Consider the following 26,424-nt stretch of genomic DNA (forward strand, 5'->3'; position numbering starts at 1 on the left):
AGACTCCATATGTAGAAGCATTTATGCTATTGCATCAGGAGGAAAAGGAGTCAGAGGGCTGCCATCTTATGGTGCAGCAGTCTGAAGAGAAACGCAAGGGGAAATCTGTTCTACAAAGGAAGAGGAAAAAAATGAGTGGGGACATGTTATTTCAAAACTTACAACCCCCTCCAGCCTATCCAACTCCTTCAATGGCAGAGCAGGCTGCACCGGCAGTAGTTCCAACTGTACCCCTCCCATGCCGCCAACATATACACTGCCTCCTGTTTCCCCTACCCATGGGGATCAAACAGAAGTCTCTATGGTAAACCCCAGGGCACAGGGACTTGGTTTAGTATCACCATCTAAGACCCAACTGGGCACCCAATTTGGACCGGGAGCCACTTCTGGAGCAGAGCAATTTCCCTTGCCCCGATATCCTGTAAGAGGCCAGGACTCAAGTTCAATTTCCCTTGTACTTGAGGTGTCTGATTCTGATTTCCCCACAGGAGCCCCAGGTACCATTGACAGTGGGGAACAAGTTGACTGATTTTCTAGTAAATACGGGTGATCTTAAGAGGCTTGTGGGAAGCAGCCGCATGAAACAGGGAGATCAGCTAGGTGGTTTGTGACGACCTAGAGGGGTGGGATAGGGAGGGTGGGAGGGAGGGAGACGCAAGAGGGAAGAGATACGGGAACATATGTATAACTGATTCACTTTGTTGTAAAGCAGAAACTAACATACCATTGTAAAGCAATTATACTCCAATACAGATGGTAAAAAAAAATTTTTATTGAAGTATGGTAGATTTGTTATGTTGACTTCTGCTGTATAGCAAAGTGATTCAGTTGTGTGTGTGTGTATATATATATATATGTATATATATCCTTTTTCATGTTCTTTTCATTATGGTTTACTACATATTGAATACAGTTCCCTGTGCTATACATTAGGGTAATAGTTACATCTGCTAATCCCACCCTAACTCCCAATTCATTCCTCCCTTACTCTTCCTCCCCATGGTAACCACAAATCTGTTCTCTATGTCTGTTATTCCACTTGTTTCATAGATAAGTTCACTTGTGTCATATTTTAGATTCCACATATAAGTGATACCATATGGTATTTGTTTCTTTCTGACTTACTTCACTTAGTATGACAATCTTTAGGTTCATTCATGTAGCTGCAGAAGGCATTATTTAATTGTTTTATATGGCTGAGTAGGATTTCATTATACACACACACACACACCCCACATCTGCTTTATCCATTCATCTGTGGATGGACATTTAGGTCATTTCCATGTGTTGACTACTGTAAACAGTGTTACTATGAACATAAAGGTACAGGTATCGTTGAATTAGTTTTGTCTGGATATATGCTGAGGACTGCGATTGCTGCATCATATGGCAACTCTAGTTCTTTGATGAGCCTCCAGGTTTGCACAGCGTCTGCAACAATCTACATTCTCACCAAAAATATAGAAGAGTTCCCTTTTCTCCACACCTTCTCCAGCATTTCTTATTTGTAGACTTTTTAATAATGGCCATTCTGACTAGTGTGAAGTGGTACCTCATAGTAGTTTTGATTTGTAGTTCTCTAATAATTAGCAATGATGAGCATTTTTTCATTGTGCCTATTGGCCATCTGTATGTCATCTTTGGAGAAATGTCTATTTAGATTTTCTGCCAAAATTTTCGATTGGGTTGTTGTTATTGTATGAGCTGTTTGCATATTTTGGAAATTAATCCCTTGTCACTGCATCATTTGTAAATGTTTTCTCCTATTGCATAGGTCTTTTTTATAAATTTATTTGTTTATTTATAGCTGTATCGCGCCTTCGTTGCTGCCTGCGGACTTTTGCTAGTTACAGCAAGCAGGGGCTACTCTTTGGTGCAGTGTGCGGGCTTCTCATTGCAGTGGCTTCTCTTGTTTTGGAGAACGGGCTCTAGGCATGCAGGATTCTGTAGTTGAGTCTCACAGGGTCTAGAGCACAGGCTCAGTAGTTGTGGCACACGTGTTTAGTTGCTCCCCAGCATATAGGATCTTCTTGGACCAGGGCTCAAATCCGTGTTCCCTGCATTGGGTGGCAGGCGGATTCTTAACCACTGTGCCACAAGGGAAGCCCTGTCTTTTAGTTTTGTTTATAGGGTCCTTTGCTATGGAAAAGCTTATAACTGAATAGTTCCATTTGTTTTTGTTTTTATTTCTATTGCCTTAGGAGACTTATCTAGGAAAACATTGGTACAACTTACATCAGAGAATATTTTGCTTATGTTCTTTTCTAGGAGTTCTGTGGTGTTATCTTATATTTAATACTTAAAGCTATTTTGAGTTTATTTTTGTGTATGGTGTGAGGGTGTGTTCTAACTTCACTGATTTGCATGGGGCTGTCCAACTTTCCCAACAGCAGTTGCTAAAGAAACTTACTTTTCCCCATGGCATACTCTTGTCTCCTTTGTTAAAGATTAATTGATTATTGTTGAAGATTAATTGATCATAAGTGTGTGGGTTTATTTCTGGGCTCTCTATTATGTTCCATGGATCCATATGTCTGTTTTTGTGCTAGTACCACAGTGTTTTGATTACTGTAGATTTTTGGCATTTTCTGAGATCTGGGAGTGTTATGCTTCAAGTTTTGTTCTTTTTCCTCAGGATTGCTTTGGCAATTCTGGGTCTTATGTGGATTCATAAAAATTTTAGAATTATTTGTTCTAGGTCTGTGAAAGCTGGGTAAATTGACGGGGATCACATTAAATCTGTACATCGCTCTGGGTAAATATAGCCATTTTAACAGTATTAATTCTTCCAATCAAAGAGCATGGGATAATCTTTTCATTTTTAAAATTATCTTCAATATTAATATTTTATAGTTACTAGCATATACGTCTTTCATCTCCTTGTTCAGGTTTACTCTTAAGTGTTTTATTATTTTCTGATGCAACTTTAAAAGGTATTGTTCCTTTACATTCCCTTTCTGATATTTCATTGTTAATGTAAAGAAATGCAACCGATTTCTGTATGTTAATCTTTTATCCTGCTTCCTTGCTGAATTTATCATTTCCAGTAGTTTTTTTTGTGTGCGTGTGGAGTCATTAGAGTTTTCTATATATTGTATCATGTTATCTGCATGTAATGACAATTTTACCTATCCCTTCCTATTTGGATTCGTTTTATTTCTTTCTCTTGTCTGATTGCTGTGGCTAGGACTTCCCATACTATGCTGAATAGAAGTCGTAAGAGTGGGCATCTATGTTTTTTTCCAGACTTCACTCAGAAGTCCTTCATCCTTTTACTGTTGAGTATTATATTGCCTGGTTTTTTCATAAATAGGTTTTATAATTTTGAGATATGTTCCCTCTATACCCACCTTTTAAAAGTTTTATCATTATTGAATGTTTAATTTTGTCAAATGCTTTTTCTATATCTATTGACATGATCATGTAGATTTTGTCTTTGTTATTGATGAGGTGTATCACATTGATTTCTTTGCATATGTTGAACCATCCTCTTGACCCTAGAATGAATCCAATGTGATTGTAGTGTATGTTTCATTTATGTGTTGTAGGATTTGGTTTGCTAATATTTAGCTGATAATTTTGGATCTATATTTATCAGAGACATTGGCCTGTAATTTTCTTTTACAGTAGTGTATTTGTCTGGTTTCTGTATCAGGGTGATGTTGGCCTCATAGAAGGTCTTTGGGTGATTGTTCCCTCCTCTTGGGTCTTTAGGAAGAGATTGAGAAGAATTGGTATAAGTTCTTCTTTGTATGTTTGGTTGAATTTCTCTGTGAAGCAATCTGTTCCTGGACTTTTGTTTGTAGGGAATTTTTTGTTTGTTTCTTTTTGGTTTTTTACAGGTTCTATTTCACTTCCAGTTATCAGTCTGTTCAAATTATCTATTTCTTCTTGATTTAGTTTAGATGGGCTTTATGCTTCTAGAAACTTGTCCATTTCTTCTGGGTTGTCCAAATTGTTTGGCTTGTAATTGTTTATAGTAATTTTTTTTTTAAATTTCTGTGAGGTTGGTTGTAATTTCTCCTATATCAATTCTTCTTTTGTTTATTTCGGTCCTCTCTCTTTCCTTCTTGGTGAGCATGGCAAGAGTTTTATCAATTCTGTTTACCCTTTCAAAGGATCAGCTCATTTTTATGGATTTTTCCTATTTGTTAAATCTATTTTATTTATTTCCTCTGATTTTATTGTTTCCTTCCTTCTGCTGACTCTAGGTTTTGTTTGTTGTTCTTTTTCTTTTTTTCTTTAACATCTTTATTGGAGTACAATTGCTTTACAATCTTGTGTTAGTTGCTGCTGTATAACAAAGTGAATCAGCTGTACGTATACATATATCCCCATATCCCCTCCCTCTTGCGTCTCCATCCCACACTCCCCATCCCACCCCTCTAGGTGGTCACAAAGCACTGAGCTGATCTCTGTGCTATGCAGCTGCTTCCCACTAGCTATCTATTTTACATTTGATAGTGTATATATGTCAATGCTAACCTCTCACCTCTTCCTAGCTTGCCCTTCCCCTTCCCCGCATCCTCAAGTCCATTCTCTATGTCTGTGTCTTTATCCCTGTCCTGTCAATAGGTTCATCACAACTTTTTTTTTAAATTCCATATATATGTTAGTGTCTGGTATTTTTTTTCTCTTTCTGACTTACTTCACTCTGTATAACAGACTCAAATTCCATCCACCTGACTGCAAATAACTTTTTATGGCTGGGTAATATTCCATTGTATATATGTGCCACATAGCCTTTATCCATTCATCTGTCGATGGACACTTAGATTGCCTCCATGACCTGGCTAATGTAAACAGTGCTGCATGACTCTTTTTGAATTATGGTTTTCTCAGGATATATGCCCAGTATGGCAATTCTATTTTCAGTTTTTCAAGGAACCTCATAACTGTTCTCCATAGTGGCTGTATCAATTTACATTCCCACCAACAGTGCAAGAGGGTTCTTTTCTCCACACCCTCTCCAGAATTTATTTTTTGTAGATTTTTTGATGGTCATTCTGAGCAGTGTGAGGTGATACCTCATTATAGTTTTGATTTGCATTTCTCTAATGATTAGTGATGTTGAGCATCCTTTCATGTGTTTGTTGGCAATCTGTATATTATCTTTGGAGAAATGTCTATTTAGGTCTTCTGCCCCTTTATGGATTGGGTTGTTTGTTTTTTTGATATTCAGCTGCATGCGCTGCTTGTATATGTTAGAGATTAATGCTTTGTCAGTTGCTTCGTTTGCAAATATTTTCTCCCATTTTGACGGTTCTCTTTTCATCTTTTTATGGTTTCCTTCACTGTGCAAAAGGTTTGAAGTTTCATTAGGTCCCATATGTTTATTTTTGCTTTTATTTCCATTTCTCTAGGAGGTGGGTCAAAAAGAACTTTGCTGTGATTTAGGTCATACAGTGTTCTGCCTATGTTTTCCTCTAAGAGTTTTATAGTGTCTGGCCTTACACTTAGGTGTTTAATCCATTTTGAGCTTATTTTTGTGTATGGTGTTAGGGAGTGTTCTAACTTCATTCTTTTACATGTAGCTGTCCAGTTTTCCCAGCACCACTTATTGAAGAGACTGTCTTTTCTGCATTGTATATCCTTGCATCCTTTGTCATAGATTAGTTGACCACAGGTGCGTGGGTTTACCTCTGGACTTTCTATCCTGATCCATTGATCTAAATTTCTCTTTTTGTGCCAGGACTACACTGTCATTTTTGTTGTTGTTATCCATTTTATTTTCTCTTCTTTTGTTTTGTTTTGGTTTTGTTTTTGCGGTACGCGGGCCTCTCACTGTTATGGCCTCTCCCGTTGCGGAACACAGGCTCCGGATGCGCAGGCTCAGTGGCCATGGCTCATGGGCCCAGCCACTGCATGGCATGTGGGATCTTCTCAGACTGGGGCACGAACCCGTGTCCCCTCCATCGGCAGGTGGACTCTCAACCACTGCGCCACCAGAGAAGCCCTATCTTGTTTTTTAAACATCTTTATTGGAGTGTAATTGCTTTACATTGTTGTGTTAGTTTCTGCTTTATAACAAAGTGAATCGGCTATACGTATACATATACCCCAATATCCCCTTCCCTCTTGCGCCTCCCTCCCACCGTTTCCATACTGTCTTGATTACTGTAGCTTTGTAGAATCGTCTGAAGCCAGGGAGCCTGACTCCTCCAGCTCCATTTTTCTTTCTCAGGATTGCTTTGGCTATTCGGGGTCTTTTGTGTTTCCATAGAAATTGTGAAATTTTTTGTTCTAGTTCTGTGAAAAATGCCATTGGAAATTTGATAGAGGTTGCACTGAATCTGTAGATTGCTTTAGGTAGTATAGTCATATTCACAATGTTGATTCTTCCAATCCAAGAACATGGTGTATCTCTCCATCTGTTTATATCATCTTTAATTTCTTTCATCAGTGTCTTATAGTTTTCTGCATACAGATCTTTTGTCTCCTTAGGTAGGTTTATTCCTAGGTATTTTATTCTTTTTGTTGCAATGCTAAATGGGAGTGTTTCTTTAATTTTTCTTTCAGAATTTTCATCATTAATGTATAGGAATGCCAGAGATTTCTGTGCATTAGTTTTGTATCCTGCTACTTTACCAAACTCACTGATTAGCTCTAGTAGTTTTCTGGTAGCACCTTTAGGATTCTCTATGTATAGTATCATGTCATCTGCAAACAGTGACAGCTTTACTTCTTGTTTTCCGATTTGGATTCCTTTTATTTCTTTTTCTTCTCTGATTGCTGTGGCTAAAACTTCCAAAACTATGTTGGATTCTGTTTGCTAATATTTTGTTGACGATTTTTGCATCTATATTCAGCAGTGATACTAGCCTTTAGTTTTCTTTTTTTGTAACATCTTTTTCTGGGTTTGGTACCAGGGTGATGGTGGCCTCATAGAATGAGTTTGGGTGTGTTCCTTGCTCTGCTATATATTGGAAGACTTTGAGAAGGATAGGTGTTAGCTCTTCCCTAAATATTTGATAGAATTCGCCTGTGAAGCCATCTGGTTCTGGGATTTTGTTTGTTGGAAGATTTTTAACCACACTTTCAATTTCAGTGCTTGTGATTGATCTGTTTATATTTTCTATTTTTTCCTGATTCAGTCTCAGAAGATTGTGTTTTCCTAAGAATTTGTCCATTTCTTCCAGGTTGTCCATTTTATTGGCATATAGTTGCTTCTAGTAATCTCTCATGGTCCGTTATATTTCTGCAGTATCAGTTGTTACTTCTCCATTTTCATTTCTAATTCTGTTGATTTGAGTCTTCTCCCTTTTTTCCTTGATGACTCTGGATAGTGGTTTATCAATTTTATCTTCTCAAAGAACCAGCGTTTAGTTTTATTGTCCTTCGCTATTGTTTCATTCATTTCTTTTTCATTTATTTCTGATCTGACCTTTATAATTTTTCTTTCTGCTAACTTTGGAATATTTTTGTTCTTCTTTCTCTAGTTGCTTTTGGTGTAAGACCATGTTGTTTATTTTAGATTTTTCTTGTTTCTTGAGGTAGGATTTTATGGCTACAAACTTCCCTGTTATAACTGTTTTGCTGCGTCCCATAGGTTTTGGGTCGTCATGCTTTCATTGTCATTTGTTTCTAGGTATTTTTTAACATCCTCTTGCATTTCTTCAGTGATCTCTTAGTTATGCTCCATGAGCACTTGAGAAGAACGTGTATTCTGTTGCTTTTGGATGGAATGTCCTATAACAATTAAGTCCATCTTGTTTAAAGTATCATTTAAAGCTTGTGTTTCCTTATTTATTTTCATTTTGGATGATCTGTCCACTGGTGAAAGTGGGGTGTTAAAGTCCCCTACTATGACTGCATTACTGTCAACTTCCCCTTTTATGGCTGTTAGCATTTGCCTTATGTTTTGAGCTGCTCCTGTGTTGGGTGCATAAATATTTACAATTTTTATATCTTCTTCTTGGATTGACCCCCTTGATCATTATGTAGTGTCTGTCTTTGTCTCCTGTAATAGTCTTTATTTTGAAGTCCACTTTATCTGATATGAGAATTGCTACTCCAGCTTTCTTTTGACTTCCATTTGCATGGAATATCTTTTTCCATCCCCTCACTTTCAGTCTGTATGTGTCCCTAGGTCTGAAGTGGGTCTCTTGTAGACAGCATATATACAGGTCTTATTTTTGTATCTATACAGCCAGTCTATGTCTTTTGGTTGGAACATTTAATCCATTTACATTTAAGTTAGTTATCGATATGTAAGTTCCTATTATAATTTTCTTAATTGTTTTGGGTTTGTTATTGTAGGTCTTTTCTTTCTCTTGTGTTTCCTGCCTAGAGAAGTTCTTTTAGCATTTGTTGTAAAGCTGGTTTGGTGGTGCTGAATTCTCTTAACTTTTGCTTTTCTGTAAAGGTTGTAAATTTCTCCGTCGAATCTGAGTGAGATCCTTGCTGGGTAGAGTATAATCTTGCTTGTAGGTTTTTCCCTTTCATCACTTTAAATATGTTCTGCCACTCCCTTCTGTCTTGTAGAATTTCTGCTGAATGATCAGCTGTTAACCTTATGGGGATTCTCTTGTATGTTATTCATTGCTTTTCCCTTGCTGTTTCTAATATTTTTTCTTTGTATTTAAGTTTTGATAGTTTGATTAATAGGTGTCTTGGCATGTTTCTCCTTGGATTTATCTTGTATGGGACTCTCTGCACTTACTTGATTGACTATTTCCTTGCCCATGTTAGGGAAGTTTTCAACTATAATCTCTTCAAATATTTTCTCAAACCCTTTCTCTCTTCTTTTTCTGGGACCCCTTTATTTCGAATGTTTGTGTTTTAACGTTGTCTCAGAGGTCTCTGAGACTGTCCTCAATTCTTTTCATTCTTTTTTCTTTATTTTGCTCTGTGGTAGTTATTTCCACTATTTTATCTTGCAGGTCACTTATCTGTTCTTCTGCCTGAGTTATTCTGCTACTGATTCCTTCTAGATAATTTTTCATTTCATTTATGGTGTCGTTCATCAGTTGGTTTGCTCTTTAGTTCTCCTAGGTCCTTGTTAAACGTTTGTTGTATTTTCTCCATTCTATTTCCAAGACTTTGGATCATCTTTACTATCATGACTCTGAATTCTTTTTCAGGTAGACTGCCTATTTCCTCTTCACTTGTTTGGTCTGGTGGGTTTTTACCTTGCTCCTTCATCTGTTGCATATTTCTCTGTCTTCTCTATTTGTTTAACTTACTGTGTTTGGGTTCTCTTTTTCACAGGTTGCAGGTTCGTAGCTCTTTGTTTTTTGGTGTTTGCCCCCAGTGGGTGAGGTTGGTTTAGTGGCTTGTGTAGGCTTCCTAGTGGAGGGTACTGGTGCCTGTGTTCTGGTGGGTGTGGTTGGATCTTGTCTTTCTGGTCATCAGGGCAGCATCTGGCAGTGTGCTTTGGGGTGTCTGAACTTAGTATGATTTTAGGCAGCCTCTCTGCTAATGAGTGGGGTTGTGTTCCTTTCTTGCTAGTTGTCTGGCATGGGGCATCCAGCACTGGAGCTTGCTGGCCATTGGGTGGAGCTCGGTCTTAGCACTGAGATGGAGATCTCTGGGAGAGCTCTCGCAGATTGCTATTACGTGGGGCCAGGAGGTCTCTGGTGGTCCAATGTCCTGAACTTGGCTCTCCCACCTCAGAGGCTCTGGTCTGACACCAGGCCAGGGCACCAAGACCCTGTCAGCAACACAGCTCAGAAGAAAAGGGAGGAAAGAAGAAAGAAAAAATAATAATAAATTTTAAAAAAAATTCTAAATTAAAATAAAAATATTTTTTAAAGGTAATAATTTAAAAAAAGAAGTGAACAACCAAAACAGTAAACAAATCCACCTATGATAACAAGCGCTAAATCTACACTAAGATAAACATAAAAATCAGAAACTAGTCAGTCACAGACAGCAAATCTAAAGTCTACAGTTGCTCCCAAAGTCCACTGGCTCAATATTGGGTTGATTCATTGTCTATTTAGGTGTGCCACAGATGCAGGGTGCATCAAGTTGGTTGTGAAGATTTAATCCTCTGCTCCTGAGGCTGCATGGAGAAGTTTCCCTTTCTCTTCTTTGTTCGTTCAGCTTTGGTTTTGGCCCCACCTCTGCGTGTAGATCGCCCTTAGGCATCTGCTCCTGCCCAGACAGGACGGGGTTAAAGTAGCAGCTGATTAAAGGGCTGTGGCTCACTCAGGTCATGGGGAGGCAGGGGTACGGTAGTTACAATTGGAATGTGGGGGCGAGCCTGTAGTGGCAGAGGCCGGTGTGATATTGCAATAGCCTGAGGCATGCCATATGTTCTCCCAGGTAAGTTGTCCCTGGATCACAGGACCCTGGCACTGGTGGCCTGCACAGGCTCGTGGGGGCAGGTTGAGGGTGGAGTGTGGACAGTGACCTGTGCTTGCACACAGGATTCTTGGTGGCTGCAGCAGTAGCATTAGAGTTTCATGCCCGTCTCTGGTGTCTGAGCTGATAGCTGCAGCTTGTGCCCATCACTGGAGCTCGTTTAGGCAGTGCTCTGAATGCCCTCTCCTCGCGAACCCCAAAACAATGGTCTCTTGACTCTTAGGCAGGTCCAGACTTTTTCCCGGACTCCCTCCCGGCTAGCTGTGGCACACTAGCCCCCTTCAGGCTGTGTTCACCCAGCCAACCCCAGTCCTCTCCCTGGGATCTGACCTCTGATGCCCGAGCCTCAGCTCCCAGCCCCCACCCGTCCTGGTGGGTGAGCAGATAAGCCTCTCAGGCTGGTGAATGCTGGTCGGCACTGATCCTCTGTGAGGGAATCTCTCTGCTTTGCTCTCTGCACCCCTGTTACTGTGCTCTCCTCTGTGACTCCAGAGCTTCCTCCACCCCCGCCCACTCCCCATCTCCACCAGTGAAGGGGTTTCCTAGTGTGTGGAAACTTTTCCTCCTTCACAGCTCACTCCCAGAGGTGCAGGTCCTATCCCTTTTTTTTTTTTTTTTGCGGTACGCAGGCCTCTCACTGCTGTGGCCCCTCCCACTGTGGAGCACAGGCTCCAGATGCGCAGGCTCAGTGGCCATGGCTCACAGGTCCAGCCACTCCGCGGCATGTGGGATCCTCCCGGACCGGGGCACAAAACCACGTCCCCTACATCGGCAGGCAGACTCCGAACCACTGCGCCACCAGGGAAGCCCCCCATCCCTATATTTTGTCTCTTTTTTCTTTTTTCTTTTTCCTTACCCAGGTACGTGGGGAGTTTCTTGCCTTTTGGGAAGTCTGAGGTGTTCTGCCAGCATTCAGGTGTTCTGTATGAGTTGTTCCACATGTACATGTATTTCTGATGCATTTGTGGGGAGGAAGGTGATCTCTATGTCTTACTCCTCAGCCGTCTTGAAGGTCTCCCCACACCAATTTTTTAATTAGACTAATTTTTAGTTCTTATTGGAATAACATTGATATACAATGTTTGTATTTGGTAGGTGAACAGAATCATTTTCAGCTTTACATATACATATATCTATGTGTGTTTGGCATCTTTTCCCATATAGGTTATTAGAGACTGTTGATAGCCTTCCTTGTTATACATAGAACCTTGCTGAATATGTTTTTTATGAAATAGTTTGAATTTGTTATTCCCGTCCTCCTAATTTATCCCTTGTCCCCATCTTCCCCTTTCATAACCATACATTTGTGTTTTAAGTTCCTTAGTCTGTTTATTTTTTCTAAATTATTTCAATGCTGTGTATTTTTAGATTCCAACCATAAGTGATATCATATAATATTTGTCTTTGTGATTCTGACTTAACTCTACTTAGTATGATTATCTCTAGTTTTCTCTATGTTCCTGCAAATGGCATTGTTTCATTCTTTTACACGGAGGAATCATATACTACATGTGTACATGTATCACATCTTTTTTACCCGTTCACCTGTCCATGGACATTTTGTATGTCTCCACATCTTGGGTATTGTAAATGGCACTGCAGTGCACACTTGGGTGCATGTGTCTTTTTGAATTCTGGTTTTCTCCACATATACCATTTGGTGTAGCACTGCCAGATTAATGGCAGAACTTTTTACCCCTTAAAGACACTTCCATAATGTTCTCTATGGTGGCTCTTACCATTTTCATCCCACAAGAAGCATAAAAACATCTCCTTTCTCCATGCTTTATCCACAATTTTTTCATTTTAATTTTGGGTGATGACATTTTAAACCAGTGCAAGCTAATTCCTTGTTGTAGTTTTGAGTTGCATGTGTCTGCTAACTGCTATGTTGATCATGATATTGGGGCTGTTATTCCTCATAAACACTGTGAGTAGAATTTACCTGTTGAAATTGCCTTCTTGAAAGTGCTGTGTTTGAATTATTTTCCAATCGTTAAGCCTGGCCATCTTTTGAGGGCAAGTATCATTTAAAGCCCAGCAGTCCTTGTAAATATTAAGTCCCCATAAGCAATCAATCTGAGTTTGCTTTTGCGGGAAAAGACCTCAAGGTGGCAGAATTTGCTCAAGCACAATTCTGGTTGCCTCAGCAACCAGAGCATTAGGGGAAATCCTGTTTGGGTCTTGTAAATTATAGTGGAATGTGCCAGAACAAACACCCACATCTTCTTTCTCATCACCAATTTTTAATGAGATTATTTTTTATTTTTCATTGGAGTAAAATTTATATACAATGTTGTGTTTGTTGTTGGTATAGAGAAACTTTTTCCCTTATACATGTACATATATCTATGCATTTTTGGCTACTTTTCCCATATAGGTTATTAGAGTGTTGATAGCCCTTTCTTAGTATACATAGATCCTTGTTGAATATCTGATTTATATGAAAGAGTTTGTATTTGTTAAACCCATCTTCCTAATTTATCCCTTGACCTTCTGTCCCCTTTGGTAACCATATGTTTGTTTTCTATTTCCCTGAGTCTGTTTATGTGTTCTCCATTTGTTCATTTTTTAGATTCCAACTATAAATGATATATCATAGGACATTTGTCTTTCTGATTCTGACCTATTTTACTTAGCATGATTATATGTAGGTTTATCGATGTTCCTGCAAATGGCATTATTTCATTCTTTTACATGGTGGACTCATATACCATTGTGTACATGTATTGATTTTTTTCTATCTGTTCATCTATCCATGGACATTTTGTATATCTCCACATCTTGGGTATTGTAAATGGTGCTGCAGTGTTCGCTTGGGTGCATATGTTTTTTTGAGTTCTGGTATTCTCCACATATAGTCTTAAGGGTAGCACTGTAGGATCATGTGGTAGCTTGATTTTTACCTTTTAAACGCACTTCCATGATGTTCTCTGTAGTGGCTGTTACCATTTACATCCTACAATCACCATAAAAGGGTTTCCTTTTCTCCATGCCCTCTACACTTTTTATTAATTGTCAATTTTTGATGATGGTTATTCACACCGGTCCCAGGAGACTCCTCGTTGTAGTTTTGATTTGCATGTCTCTGCTAACTGCTATGTAGAGCATGTTCTTATGGGCTGTTTTTATTCAGAATCAGTATTGAGTAGAATTTAACTATTGCAATTGCCTTCTAGAAAATGTGCCGTGTTTTCAATTATTTTCGAACATTTAGGCCTGGACATTTTTTGAGGAAAAGTATCGTTTAGAGCCCAGCAGTCCTTGTGAATACTAAGTGCCCATAACTAATTTTTTTGAGGTTGCTTTTGTGGGAAACCGCCACAAGGTGGCAGATTTTCCTCTTCCCAACTCTAGTTGCCCCGGCAACCAGAGCCTTAGGTGAAATCCTGTTTGCGCTGTAAACTAGAGTGGATTGTGCCAGAACAAACACCCAAATCCTGTGTCTCACTGTCAATTTTTAATTAGATTAATTTTTTTTTGGAGTAACATTGATATGCAGTGTTGGTGTTGGTTGTAGGTGTAGAGAATCTTTTTCTATTTAAACATATACATATATCTAAGCATCTTTGGCTTCTTTTCCCATATAGGTTATTAGGGAGCGTTGATAGTCCTTCCTTGGTATACATAGATCCTTGAGGAATATGTTTTATATGAAATAATTTGAATTCATTAATCCCATCCTCCTAACTAATCCCATGACGCCTTCTGTCACCTTTTGTAACCATGTTTCCTTTATAAGTCCCTGAGTCCGTTTATGTTTTCTGAATTATTTCAATGGTGTTTATTTTTAGATTCCACTATAAGTGATATCCTATATTTATCTTTGTGATTCTGACTTACTTTACTTAGCGTTATTACTTCTAGGTTTATCTATGTTCCTGTAAATGGCATTATTTCTTTTTTTAACATGGTGGAGTCATATACCATTGTGTACATGTATCATTTCTTTTTTATCTGTTCTTCCGTCTATGGATATTTTGTGTCTCCACATCTTGGGTATGGTAAATGGTGCTGCAGTGCACGCTTGAGGGCATGTGTCTTTCCAAATTCTGGTTTTCTCTGCATATACTCTTGGGGGTAGCACTGCTGGATCATATGGTAGAGCCCTTTTTACCTTTTAAAGTCACTTCCATAATGTTCTCTATAGTGGCTCTTCCCATTTATATCCCACAGCAACATAAAAACATTTCCCACATGCTGCGGAGTGGCTAGGCCCGTGAGCCACAAGTACTGAGCCTGCGCGTCTGGAGCCTGTGCTCCGCAACGGGAAAGGCTGCAACAGTGAGAGGCCCACGCGCCATGATGAAGAGTGGTTCCCACTCGCCGCAACTGGAGAGAGCCCTCGCACAGAAACGAAGACCCAACACAGCCAAAAATAAATAAATTAATTAATTTTAAAAAAAAAAACCCATTTCCTTTCTCCATGCTCTCTCCACCATTTATTCATTGTAAATTTGGGTAATGGCATTTTAGACCAGTGCAAGCTGATCCCTGATTGTGAGGCAGAAGATAGATGGGCTCCAGCCTAGACATTTACAACTGGCCTCCTATTCACACTTCCTGGTGTGAGAAGAAGATGGGCTCCAGGCTGGACCTTGATTGCAATCCCCCTGTTTACATTTCCTGAAGCAAGAGACAAACTTTGTCCAGGACTATATATTTAAGACCGGACTCCTGTCTATATTTTGAGATCTGCACCTCGATTAAAAACCTGTAAAGAGGGCTTCCCTGGTGGTACAGTGTTGAGAATCCGCCTGAGGATGCGGTGGACACGGGTTCATGCCCCAGTCCGCCGGGAAGATCCCACATGCCGCAGAGCGGCTGGGCCCGTGAGCCATGGCCGCTGGGCCTGTGCGTCTGGAGCCTGAGCTCCGCAACGGGAGAGGCCACAGCAGTGAGAGGCCCGCGTACCACCAAAAAAAAAAAAACCTGTAAAGAAATAGGATAAATAACCAGACACTGGACATTTTAATGGCTGGGACAGAGTGGGACTAAACCCTGTTAAAAGATCAAGAGGTCATACATTTCCCATCCTTGGGGCAAGGGAAACATTGCACATGTGCAGAAAGGCTCCTTGGGGCTAAAAGGAGGGGGCACCACCCCATAATATGTGATGCTAAGGCCATCCCATAGGCCTCTGGGCTGTAATCCATCTTGGAAAAAAGTTGGGCATGCATGTTGGGGAGGGTTCTAGGGCAGGGCAGGCATGGAAGAAGAAACCAGATAATTGGCCAAAGGTAAACAAAGACCTGGAAGAACTGCCCTATATAAAGGACTTAATCACCTCTTTACTGCGCTCCTCTGCATTAGGGAGGTCGCCCACACCCCTTCTCTCCAGATGTGCATCTCTGCCTTGCTTCTATCCTAACTAGACAAACTGTTTCTCTGTGTGCTCTCCTACTTGTTGTTTTGCTATGTCTCTAATAATAAACTTCTCACCTGTTTTCAAAGTTTTTGCCTCCGCAAGAAACGCATTTTTCATTGGGGGCAAGAGCCAGAGGCTGTGGTGGCTAGGGTTCCTAATTTTCATCCAGGCTACCCAGGTTCAATTCCTGGGCAGAGAATTAAGATCTCACTTCATGTCACCACTCGCTGCTGCCTCTCCCAAATCAGATGGTGCTGAAACCCGGCAGTCAAGGTAAACTACATATCTCGCCCAAACTGCTTGCTGGAGACTTTGGACTTTCACTCTGTCCCCCATGAGAACTTACTTGCTCTCAAGTCTCCCCTTTGTTCTCTCTCCAAGACCTGCAGGGCTTAATCTCGGCCCTCTCAGTGCAGGCACCCAAGGGGTCTCTCTCTCTCTGTGTCCCTTTCCCTCTCTCTGTCTCCCCTCTCCCTCTTTCTCTCACTTTGCCTAAACTACAACCCTCAGCATGCCCCGCGTCCAAGGGGTGCATCTTCATCAGCCTTGTGAGCCACGTGCCAGGAGTCAGAGCTAGGTGCCAGCCACAGCCCCCAACAAATTGAACCCTGCTACACGCCATACTTTATTTCCCAGGGTAGAAAAATTACCTCCCCCAATCCCCACTGTCTTCTATTGTCTTTGTCCCAGGGCAAGCGGGCGAGGAGTGCACTGCACCCTGCTGGGGCGTGCAATGCCCTTCCCTTTATTTCCTGCAATTTTCTTACCTACTCTACTCAGGAAGCAAGGTTTCTTTTTCACCTAAGCCTTATGTCCACTTCAATTTTGACTTAGATGCCAAACAAACAGGGCCATAGACTTCGGGTTCTTCTGCTGTTTAATCTCCCACCTTACTCTGTGTCCAGAGATCCTCTATGGGAAAACTCCCACCTCTCAGCCCTCATATCCTGACCCCCGTGGCATTTTCCATTGCAGCTAATCCAATTCTTCCAGGAGTACCCCCTTTCACTCTAGGCCTTAACAGCACATACACTGTAACAGACTACCAATTGAGCTGCCCACTTTCAAACAGCCTACATCCTAGGCTTTATAGATGCTCAGTCACAAGGAATACACTCTAGCATAGGAAGTTCTATAGACAAGGGATCCCTCCTAAGCAAAGTCCTGACAACCGGTCTGCACTGGTTCAAAAGCCCTTTTCCGGTGGTGCTGGGTTGGGCGCCTTGTGCAAGGCTTCAGTGGGGGCCAGAGACGTCTGGTCAGGATTCGGTGGGAAAGTAACCCCACCAGGTTTGAAGGGAATTAGGGGGACGCCCTGAACTCTTTTAGGTAAAAGCCTCCTAGTAAGTGTTTCTGGGATACTGGATTCCATTCTAGGGGTGCTCGTTTGTTCTCGGTTGCCGGTTGCTCAACATGGGAGGATCTCCTTTCTAAGCCAGACCGCCAGACCGGCTGAGAAAAAGAAAAACTTCGATTCTATTGTAGCAGTGCTTGGCCTTTATTTAAGTTGGGGGATAAAAAAAAAAAAAAAAAAAAGGCCTGAAAATGGATCTCTTACAGTTAGATCTTTATTGGGAAAATGGACTGAGGTTCCCTTATGTCCAGGACTTTCTCCTATAATCAAAAGCCTGAGGAATCAGAAAAACTCTCCTAATATTCTAAGCCATCCCCTTCTAACTTCTCCCAACTCTCGGAGAGGAGGGGGGGGACCAAGCTTCCCCTGCTCCTACAACTTCCCTTACTCCTTCAGATTCTTCTCATCAAACAAAGATCCCACCTCCCCAGAGGGACAGTCCCTGCTGGGACACCATTTTATCAGCCAGTCCACCCCTGTTATCAGAGCCAATTTAAGCACTATCTGGTTCAACTTTAGAAGGATGACTTTTGACAGTGTGGCCACAGTATTCTTTAGACTCTGGAGAAAATAGGTTAAGATAAAAAATTTTTTTGAAATTGCAAAACCGGTTCTTTTTGCATATGCAATTAGAGAGCTAGCTTGTTGAAATATCTTTTTCAGAATTCTGACCTTGAGAGAACAAAAATATGCCTAGGAAAAATCTTGAAATTAACTCTTATGTCCTTGAGATACACTGAAACTTCAGCTTTGGGTTAATCAGTAGAACTTCAAGCCAAGGGAAAAAAAAGAGGGGAGGCCAAGAGATACTTTAAATCTCAAGTGGAAACTATGAGATCTCTGTCTGTCTGGATACATGTGTGAGTCTCAGTGTGTGTCTTTCTCTTTGGATAATAATGCTAAGGTTAATTGTAAATGAGCTCTATTTAATTGGCTTAAAAGAAAAGTAAGCACTTACAAATCAAATAATTCTAAATACAAGAGAAATTAAACTAAATGAATTTCAGGTTTATGTGAACTGGGAAATATTCAATATTAAATTAATACCTGGTATTAATGTCTGTTTGTTGATCTACTTAAAATAGATATGTCTTAAGAGTCATCAACATTATGTGTAATACTTTTATTGTGCCGAGGTATAATATAAGCTAAATAAGGGGCTTGCCTGGTGGCGCAGTGGTTAAGAATCTGCCTGCCAACGCGGGGACATGGGTTTGAGCCCTGGTCCAGGAAGATCCCACATGCTGCGGAGCAACTAAGCCCAGGTGCCACAGCTACTGAGCCTGCGCTCTAGAGCCTGCGAGCCACAACTACTGAGTCCATGTGCCATAACTACTGAAGCCCACGTGCCTAGTGCCCGTGCTCCACAACAGGAGAAGCCACTGCAATGAGAAGCTTGTGCACCACAACGAAGAGTAGCCCCCGCTCTCCACAATCAGAGAAAAGCCCATGTGCAGCAACGAAGACCCAATGCAGCCAAAAACATAAATAAATAAAATAAATAAATTTTAAAATATATATATATAAGCTAAATAAGATCTTATTATCTGTTATAAATTTGTCAACAAGGTAACTCGATGTGAAAAAACATTTAAGAAAAGAAAATGCAAATGAGGTAAGAGCTTTGGGTGAACTTTTTAGGAACAATCATGTTTTTAAAATGTCTAGTTGGGCTCCCCTGGTGGCGCAGCAGTTGAGAGTCCGCCTGCTGATGCAGGGGACGTGGGTTCGTGCCCCGGTCTGGGAGGATCCCACTTGCCGCGGAGCGGCTGGGCCCGTGAGGCCATGGCCGCTGGGCCTGTGCGTCCGGAGCCTGTGCTCCGCGACGCGAGAGGTCACAGCAGTGAGAGGCCCACGTACCGCAAAAAAAAAAAAAAAAAAAGTCTACTTAAGGACTTCCCTGGTGGTGCAGCGGTTGAGAGTCTGCCTGCCAATGCAGGGGACATGGGTTCGTGCCCCAGTCTAGGAAGATTCCACATGCCACGGAGCGGCTAGGCCCATGAGCCATGGCTGCTGAGCCTGCGTGTCTGGAGCCTGTGCTCCGCAATGGGAGAGGCCACAACAGTGAGAGGCCCGCGTATGGTGCCAAAAAAAAAAAAAAAAAAAAGATCAAGAGGTCATACAGTTCCCATCCTTGGGGCAAGGGAAACATTGCACATGCACAGAAAGGCTCCTTGGGGGTAAAAAGGAGAGGGCACCACCCCATGTGTGATGCTAAGGCCATCCCATAGGCCTCTGGGCTGTAATCCATCTTGGAAAAAAGATGGGCATGCATGTTGGGGATGGTCCTAAGGCAGGTCAGGTGTGGAAAATAAACCAGATAATTGGCCAAAGGTAAACAAATACCCCAAAGAACTGCCCTATACAAAGGACTTAACCGCCTCTTTACTGTGCTCCTCCCGCATTAGGGAGGATGCCCACACCCTTTCTCTCCCAGTATGCATCTCTGCCTTGCTTCTGTCTTTACTAAACAAACTGTTTTCTCTGTGTGCTCTCCCACTTGTTGTTTTGCTATGTCTCTAATAATAAATTTTGTATCTATTTTTACAGTTTTTGCCTCCATGAGAAATGCATTTTTCAATGGGGTCAAAAGCCAGGGGGTGTGGTGGCTAGGATTCCTAGTTTTCATGCAGGCTACCCAGGTACAATTCCTGGGCAGGGAATTAAGATCTCACTCACAACACCACTCACTGCTGCCTCTGTGGGATCAGGTGTAGTATTGATTTGCATGTGTCTACTAAATGATTTATTGAGAATGTTTTTATGGGCTGTTATTCTTCATAAACAGTATGAGTAGAATTTACCTGTTGAAAATGCCTTCTTGAAAGTCTGCCCGGTCCGCAGTTATTTTTGAACAGTTAGGCTTGGATGGCTTTTGAGGGCAAGTATCATTTAAGGCCCAGAAGTCCTTGTGAATATTAAGTGCCCATAAGCAACGTTTTGAGGTTGCTTTTGAGGGAAAATGCCACAAGGCAGCAGAATTTCCTGGGGCACAATTCTGGTTACCGAGCACCCACAGCCTTAGGGGGAATCCTGTTGTGGCTTGTAAATTAGAGTAGAAAGTACCATAACAAACACCCACATCTTCTGTCTCATTACCACTTTTATAATTAGATAAATTTTTATCTTTTATTGCAGTAACACTGATATACAATGTTGTCTTTGACATAGGTATAGAGAATCCTTTTCCCTTCTACATATACATATATCTATGCATCTTTGGCTACTTTTCCCATATAGGTTATTAGAGAATTTTGACAGCTTTTCCTTGGTATACATAGCAACTTGTTGAATATCTGTTTTATATAAAATACTCTGAATTGGTAAACCCCTCTTCCTAATTAATCCCTGACCCCTTCTGTCCCCTTAGATAAACATATGTATGCTTATTAAGTCCCTCAGTTTGTCTATGTTTTCTCAGTTATTTCAATGGTGTTTATTTTTAGATTCTACCTATAAGTGATATCATATAATATTTGCCTTTCTGCTTCTGATTACTTTACTTCATATGGTTATCTCCAGGTTTCTCTATGAGCCTTTAAAAGGTATTATTTCATTCTTTTACATGGCGGAGTCATATACCATTGTGTACATGTATCACTTTTTTTAACCTGTTCATCTGTCCATGGACACTTCGAATGTCTCCACATCTTGGGTATTGTAAACGGTGCTGCACTTCATGCTTGGGTGCATGTGTCTTTTCAAATTCTGGTATTCTCTGCATATAGTCTTAGGGGTACCACTGTCAGATCATATGGGAGCTCTATTTTTACCTTTTAAACACACTTCCATAATGTCCTCTGTAGTGGTTCTTACCATTTACATCCCACCATCACCAAAAAAGGATTTACTTTTCTCCATTCCCTCTAAACCATTATTCATTGTCGATTTTTGATGATGGTTATTCACACCAGTGCCAGGTGAGGCCTCGTTGTCATTTGGATTTGCATATCTGTGCTAAACGCTATGTAGAGCATGTTCTTATGGGCTGTTTTTATTCATAATCAGTGTTGAGTAGAATTTACCTGTTGCAATTGCCTTCTGGAAAGTGTGCCATGTTTTCAATTATTTCGAACACTTAGGCCTGGACCTCTTTTGAGGGCAAGTATCATTTAGAGCCTGGCAGTCCTTGTCAATATTAACTGCCCATAAGGAATCATTTTGAGGTTGCTTTTGTGGGAAATGGCCAAAGGGAGCAGAATTTCCTCGGGCACAACTCTGGTTGCCCCGGCAACCAGAGACTTAGGGGAAATCCTGTTAGGAGCTAGTAAATTAGAGTGGAATGTATACCAGAACAGACACCCAAATCTTCTGTCTCATTACCACTTTTTAAATTACATTAATTTTTATTTTTTATTGCTGTAACATTAATATACAAGGATGTGCTGGTTGTAGGTTTAGCGAACCTTTTTCCGTTAAACATATACCTATATCTGCATCTTTGGCTCCTATTCCCATATAGGTTATTAGAGCATTTTGACAGCCTTTCCTTGGTATATATAGATCCTTGCTGAATATCTGTTTTATATGAAATAGTTTGAATTGGTAAATCCCAACTTCCTAATTATTCCCTTGACCCCTTCAGTCCCCTTATGTAAACATATGTTTGCTTATTAAGTCCCTGAGTCTGTTTATGTTTTCTCAATTATTTCAATGGAGTTTATTTTTAGATTCCACCTATAAGTGATATTGTATAATTTTGGCCTTTCTGTTTCTGATTACTTAATTCATATGGTTATCTCCAGGTTTCTCTATGTACCTGCAAATGGCATTATTTCATTCTTTTACATGGCGGAGTCATATACCATTGTGTTCATGTATTACTTCATTTTTATCTGTTCTTCTGCCCATGGACATTTCCATGGGTCCACATCTTGGATGTTGTAAATGGTGTAGCTGTGCACACTTTGGTGCGTGTGTCTTTCCCAATTCTGGTTTTCTCCTCATATACTCTTGGGGGTAGGACTACTGGATCATATGGTAGATATTTTTTTACCTTTTAAAGGCACTTCCATAATGTTCTCTATAGGGACTGTTACCATTTATACCACACTAGCACCATAAAAGGATGTGCCTTTCTCCATGCGTCTACCACTTTTATTCATTGTCGATTTTTCATGAAAGCCAGACCGGTGGAAGGTGACCCCTTGTTGTATTTCTGATTTGCATTTCTCTGATAATTGCTATGTTAAGAATCTCCTTATGGGCTATTTTTCTTCATAATCAGTGTGACTAGAATTGACCTGTTGAAATTGCCTTCTTAAAAGTCTGCCCTGCTTTCAATTGTTTGCTGACACTTAGGCCTGGACATTTTTTGAGGGCACGTATCATTTAGAGCCCAGCACTTCTTGTGAATATTAAGTGTCCGTTATCAATCCCTAGGAGGTTGCCTTTGGGGAAACAGCCTCAAGGCCGCTAGGTTTCCTTGGGCCCATCTCTTTGCCCCGGCATTCAGAGCCTTACAAGAAACACTTTCTGTGGCTTATAAATTGGAAAGGAATGTGCCAGAACAAAACACCCAAATCATGTGTCTCATTACCAATTTTTAAATTAGATTAATTTTGTTTTTATTGGAGTAACAGTGATACCATGTTGTGTATATTGTCAGTATAAAAAATCATTTTCACTTATACACTTGGATATATCTATGTATGTTCGTCTTCTTTTCCCTTATAGGTCATTACAGAGTTATGATAGCCCTTCCTTGGTACACAGAGATCCTTGCTGAATATCTGTTTTATATGAAACAGCTTGTAATTGTTAATCCATCCTCCTAATTGATCTCTTGTCCCCTTTTGTCCCTTTGGGAACCATAGGTTTGCTTTTTAAGTCCCTGAGTCTGTTTATGCTTTGTAAATTATTTCAATGTGTGTATATTTAAATTCCAACTATTAGTGATATCGTATAATATTTGTCTTTGTGATTCTGACTCACTATACTTAAAGTGTGTTTATCTTTAATTCTCTCTATGGTCGTGCAAATGGCATTATTTCATTCTTTTACATGTCAGAGTCATATACCCTTTTGTACTGTATCACATCTTTTTGATCTGTTCATCTGTCCCTGGGCATTTTGTATGTCTCCACATCTTGGGTATTGTAAATGGTGCTGCAGTGCACGCTTGGGTGCAGGGGTCTTTTCGAATTCTGGTTTTCTCCACATATACCCTTAAGGGTAGCACTGCCAGATCATATGTTAGATCCCTCTTTACCTTTTAAAGACACATCCGTAATGTTCTCTACAGTGGCTCTTACCATTTACATCCCACAAGCAACATAAAAATACTTCCTTTCTCCACCATGTATTCCTTGTAAATTTGTGTGATGGTATTTTAGACCAGTGCAAGCAGATCCCTCGTTGAAGTTTTGATTTGCATGTGTCTGCTAACTGCTATGTTGAGCATGTTTTTATGGGTTGTTCTTCTTCATAAACAGTGTTGAGTAGAATTGACCTGTTGAAATTGCCTTCTTGAAAGTCTAACCTTTTTTCAATTATTTTCGAATAGTTGGCCTGGACATTTTTTGAGAGCAAGTATCATTTAGAGCCCCGCAGTCCTTGTGAATACAAAGTGCCCTTAAGCAAGCGTTTTGAGGTGCCTTCTGCCGGAAATGACCACTAGGCGGCAGTATTTCCTCGGGCCCAACTCTGGTTCCCCCAGCAACCAGACACTAAACGGAAATTCCGTTTGGGCCTTCGAAATTAGAGTGGAATGTGACAGTACAAACAGCCAAAGTTTGTGTCTCATTACCATATCTTTCTAAACTTATTTATTTATTTATTTATTTATTTATGGCTGTGTTGGGTCTTCGTTTCTGTGCGAGGGCTTCCTCTAGTTGTGGCAAGTGGGGGCCATTCTTCATCGCGGTGCGCGGGCCTCTCTCTCACTATCCCGGCCTCTCTTGTTGCGGAGCACAGGCTACAGATGCGCAGGCTCAGTAATTGTGGCTCACAGGCCCAGTTGCTCCACAGCATGTGGGATCTTCCCAGACCAGGGCTCAAACCCGTGTCAGCTGCATTGGCAGGCAGATTCTCAACCACTGCGCCACCAGGGAAGCCCCTCATTACCACATTTTTAATAAGATTAATTTTTACTGGAGTAACATTGATACACAATGTTGTATATTTTGTAGGTATAGATAATCTTTTCCATTATACATACACAAATATCTATGCATCTTTGTCTTCTTTTCCCATGTAGCTTTTTAGAGAGTGTTGTTAGACCTCCCCAGTGTACATCGGTCTGTTTTGAATAATTGTTCTATGGTGTGTATTTTTAGATCCCAACTATAAGTGGTATTAGTCTTACTCATTCTGGCTTACTCTATTCCATATGATTATCTTTAGGTTTATCTGTGTTCCTGCAAGTGGCATTATTTCATTTTTTACTTGGAGGACTCATATTCTGTTGCGTACATATATTACTTCACTTTATCTGTTAATCTGGCTATGGACATTTTGCTTGTCTCCATGTCTTTGTCATCAAATTTACTGTGATAAAAATGCAAATTAAATTTTAAAAAATACAAACGAGAAGTAATGAAACATAAACTACTGGGGATTTGTCCTGGCATATTAAACTCGAACTTACAACCTAGGAACATGACTTCCAGGAAGGATCTGTTGCCCTAGTATCCAGAGTTGGACATTTAGAAATCATGCCAACTGTGGCCGTTTCCCACAACAGCAGCTTTAAACCCAGTGTTATGGGCCCCTTAATATTCACAACGATGACAGGGCAGTAAATAACACCTGCCCACCCAAACTGTCCTGGGTCGGGAATTGACAAAAAATTACAAAACATGGCAAATTTTCAAGACAATAAATTAAAGAAGTCACTTTTACTCACACTTTTTTTTAAGAAAGAAAGGAAATGAAGGAATGCTCAACATCATAATTTAAAAGAGACAATCAAATCCAAAGTACAAAAAAATTATCACCTCACACCAGTCAGAAAGGCCATGAGATAAACTTTACAAACAAAACTGCTGTAGGGGGTGTGGAGAAATGAGTACCCTTTAAGATGTTGGTGGGATGTAGACTGGTATCAGCTACTAATGAGAACAGAATGGAGTTTGGTTGAAAGTTAAATACTGAGCTGCCATATGATCTGGCTGTCCCACTCCTGGGCATGTAACATGAGAAGACCAGAATCAAAAAGACACAGGCACCCAAACGTCCACTTTAGGAAGATTTACAATAGCCAAAACATGGAGCAAACAAAATGTCCATCAACAAATGAATGGATAAAGAACAAGTGTTACATGTAACCAATGGAAACTTAGCCACAAAAAAGAACGAAAGACTGCCGTTTGCAGCACCACAAATGAGTACAGATAATTACACTAACTGAAATAAGTCAGAAAGAAAAAGAAAAATATCCTATGACATCATTTGTAGGTGTAATCCGAAAATTGATACCACTAAACGTATTTCCACAGAGAAAGACACTCAAAGACTTAGGAAACAAACGTGTGATTACCCAAATGAAAAGGTAGGAAGAATGGATAAATTAGGATATTGGGGTTAAAATACATATACTAATAAATATAAAATATATATCAAAATGACCTACCATATACTAAGTGAGGTCTACTAAACACCCTTTAATAACCTGCATGGGAACAGGCTCTGAAGATGAATAGATAGATGTATATGTGTAAATAAACCAGACTCTAACTCTAGAACAAACACAGCATTGTAATCAAATTTACTCCAATACAAAGGAAAAATTAAATTAAGAAAATAAGCTTTTGGGTTTGTCCTGGCACATTCCACTCTAATTTACAACCTAGGAACTCGACTTCGAGGAAGGTTCTGTTTCCTTAGTAACCAGATTTGGGAATGGGAAAATCTTGCCGCCTTGTGGACGTTTCCCACAAAAGCAGATTTAATTCCAGTGCTAATGGTCACTTAATATTCACAAGGACCGCAGAGCTGTAAATGACACCTGACCTCAAAAAATGTCCTGGTGTCGAAAATTGACAAAAAGTTTCAAAACAGGGCAAACTTTCAAGAAGATAATTTCACGAGAAAATATTTCTCACTGTGTTTTTAAAGGAAAAAACAGGGACATGGTTAATTGCTCAACATCAAGATAATTAGAGACATGAAAATTCAAACAAAAAAGAGGTATCAACTCACAACATGTAACCTTTTGGCAATAAGCCAAAAGGTTACAAACAATAAATCCTGATGGGGTGGTGGAGAAATGCATACCCTTCTATGCTATTGGAGATGTGAAAACTGGTAACAACCACTAATGAGAACAGAATGGAGGTGCCTTTAAAAGGTAAAAATTGAGCTACAATATGATCCAGCAGACCCTCTACTGGGCCTGTAAACTGAGAAGACTCGAATGGATAAGGCAGAGGACCCAAAAGAGCAGTGCAGCAAT

The sequence above is a fragment of the Kogia breviceps genome, chromosome 3 (genome assembly GCF_026419965.1).
Source record: "Kogia breviceps isolate mKogBre1 chromosome 3, mKogBre1 haplotype 1, whole genome shotgun sequence".
NCBI lineage: Eukaryota > Metazoa > Chordata > Mammalia > Artiodactyla > Physeteridae > Kogia > Kogia breviceps.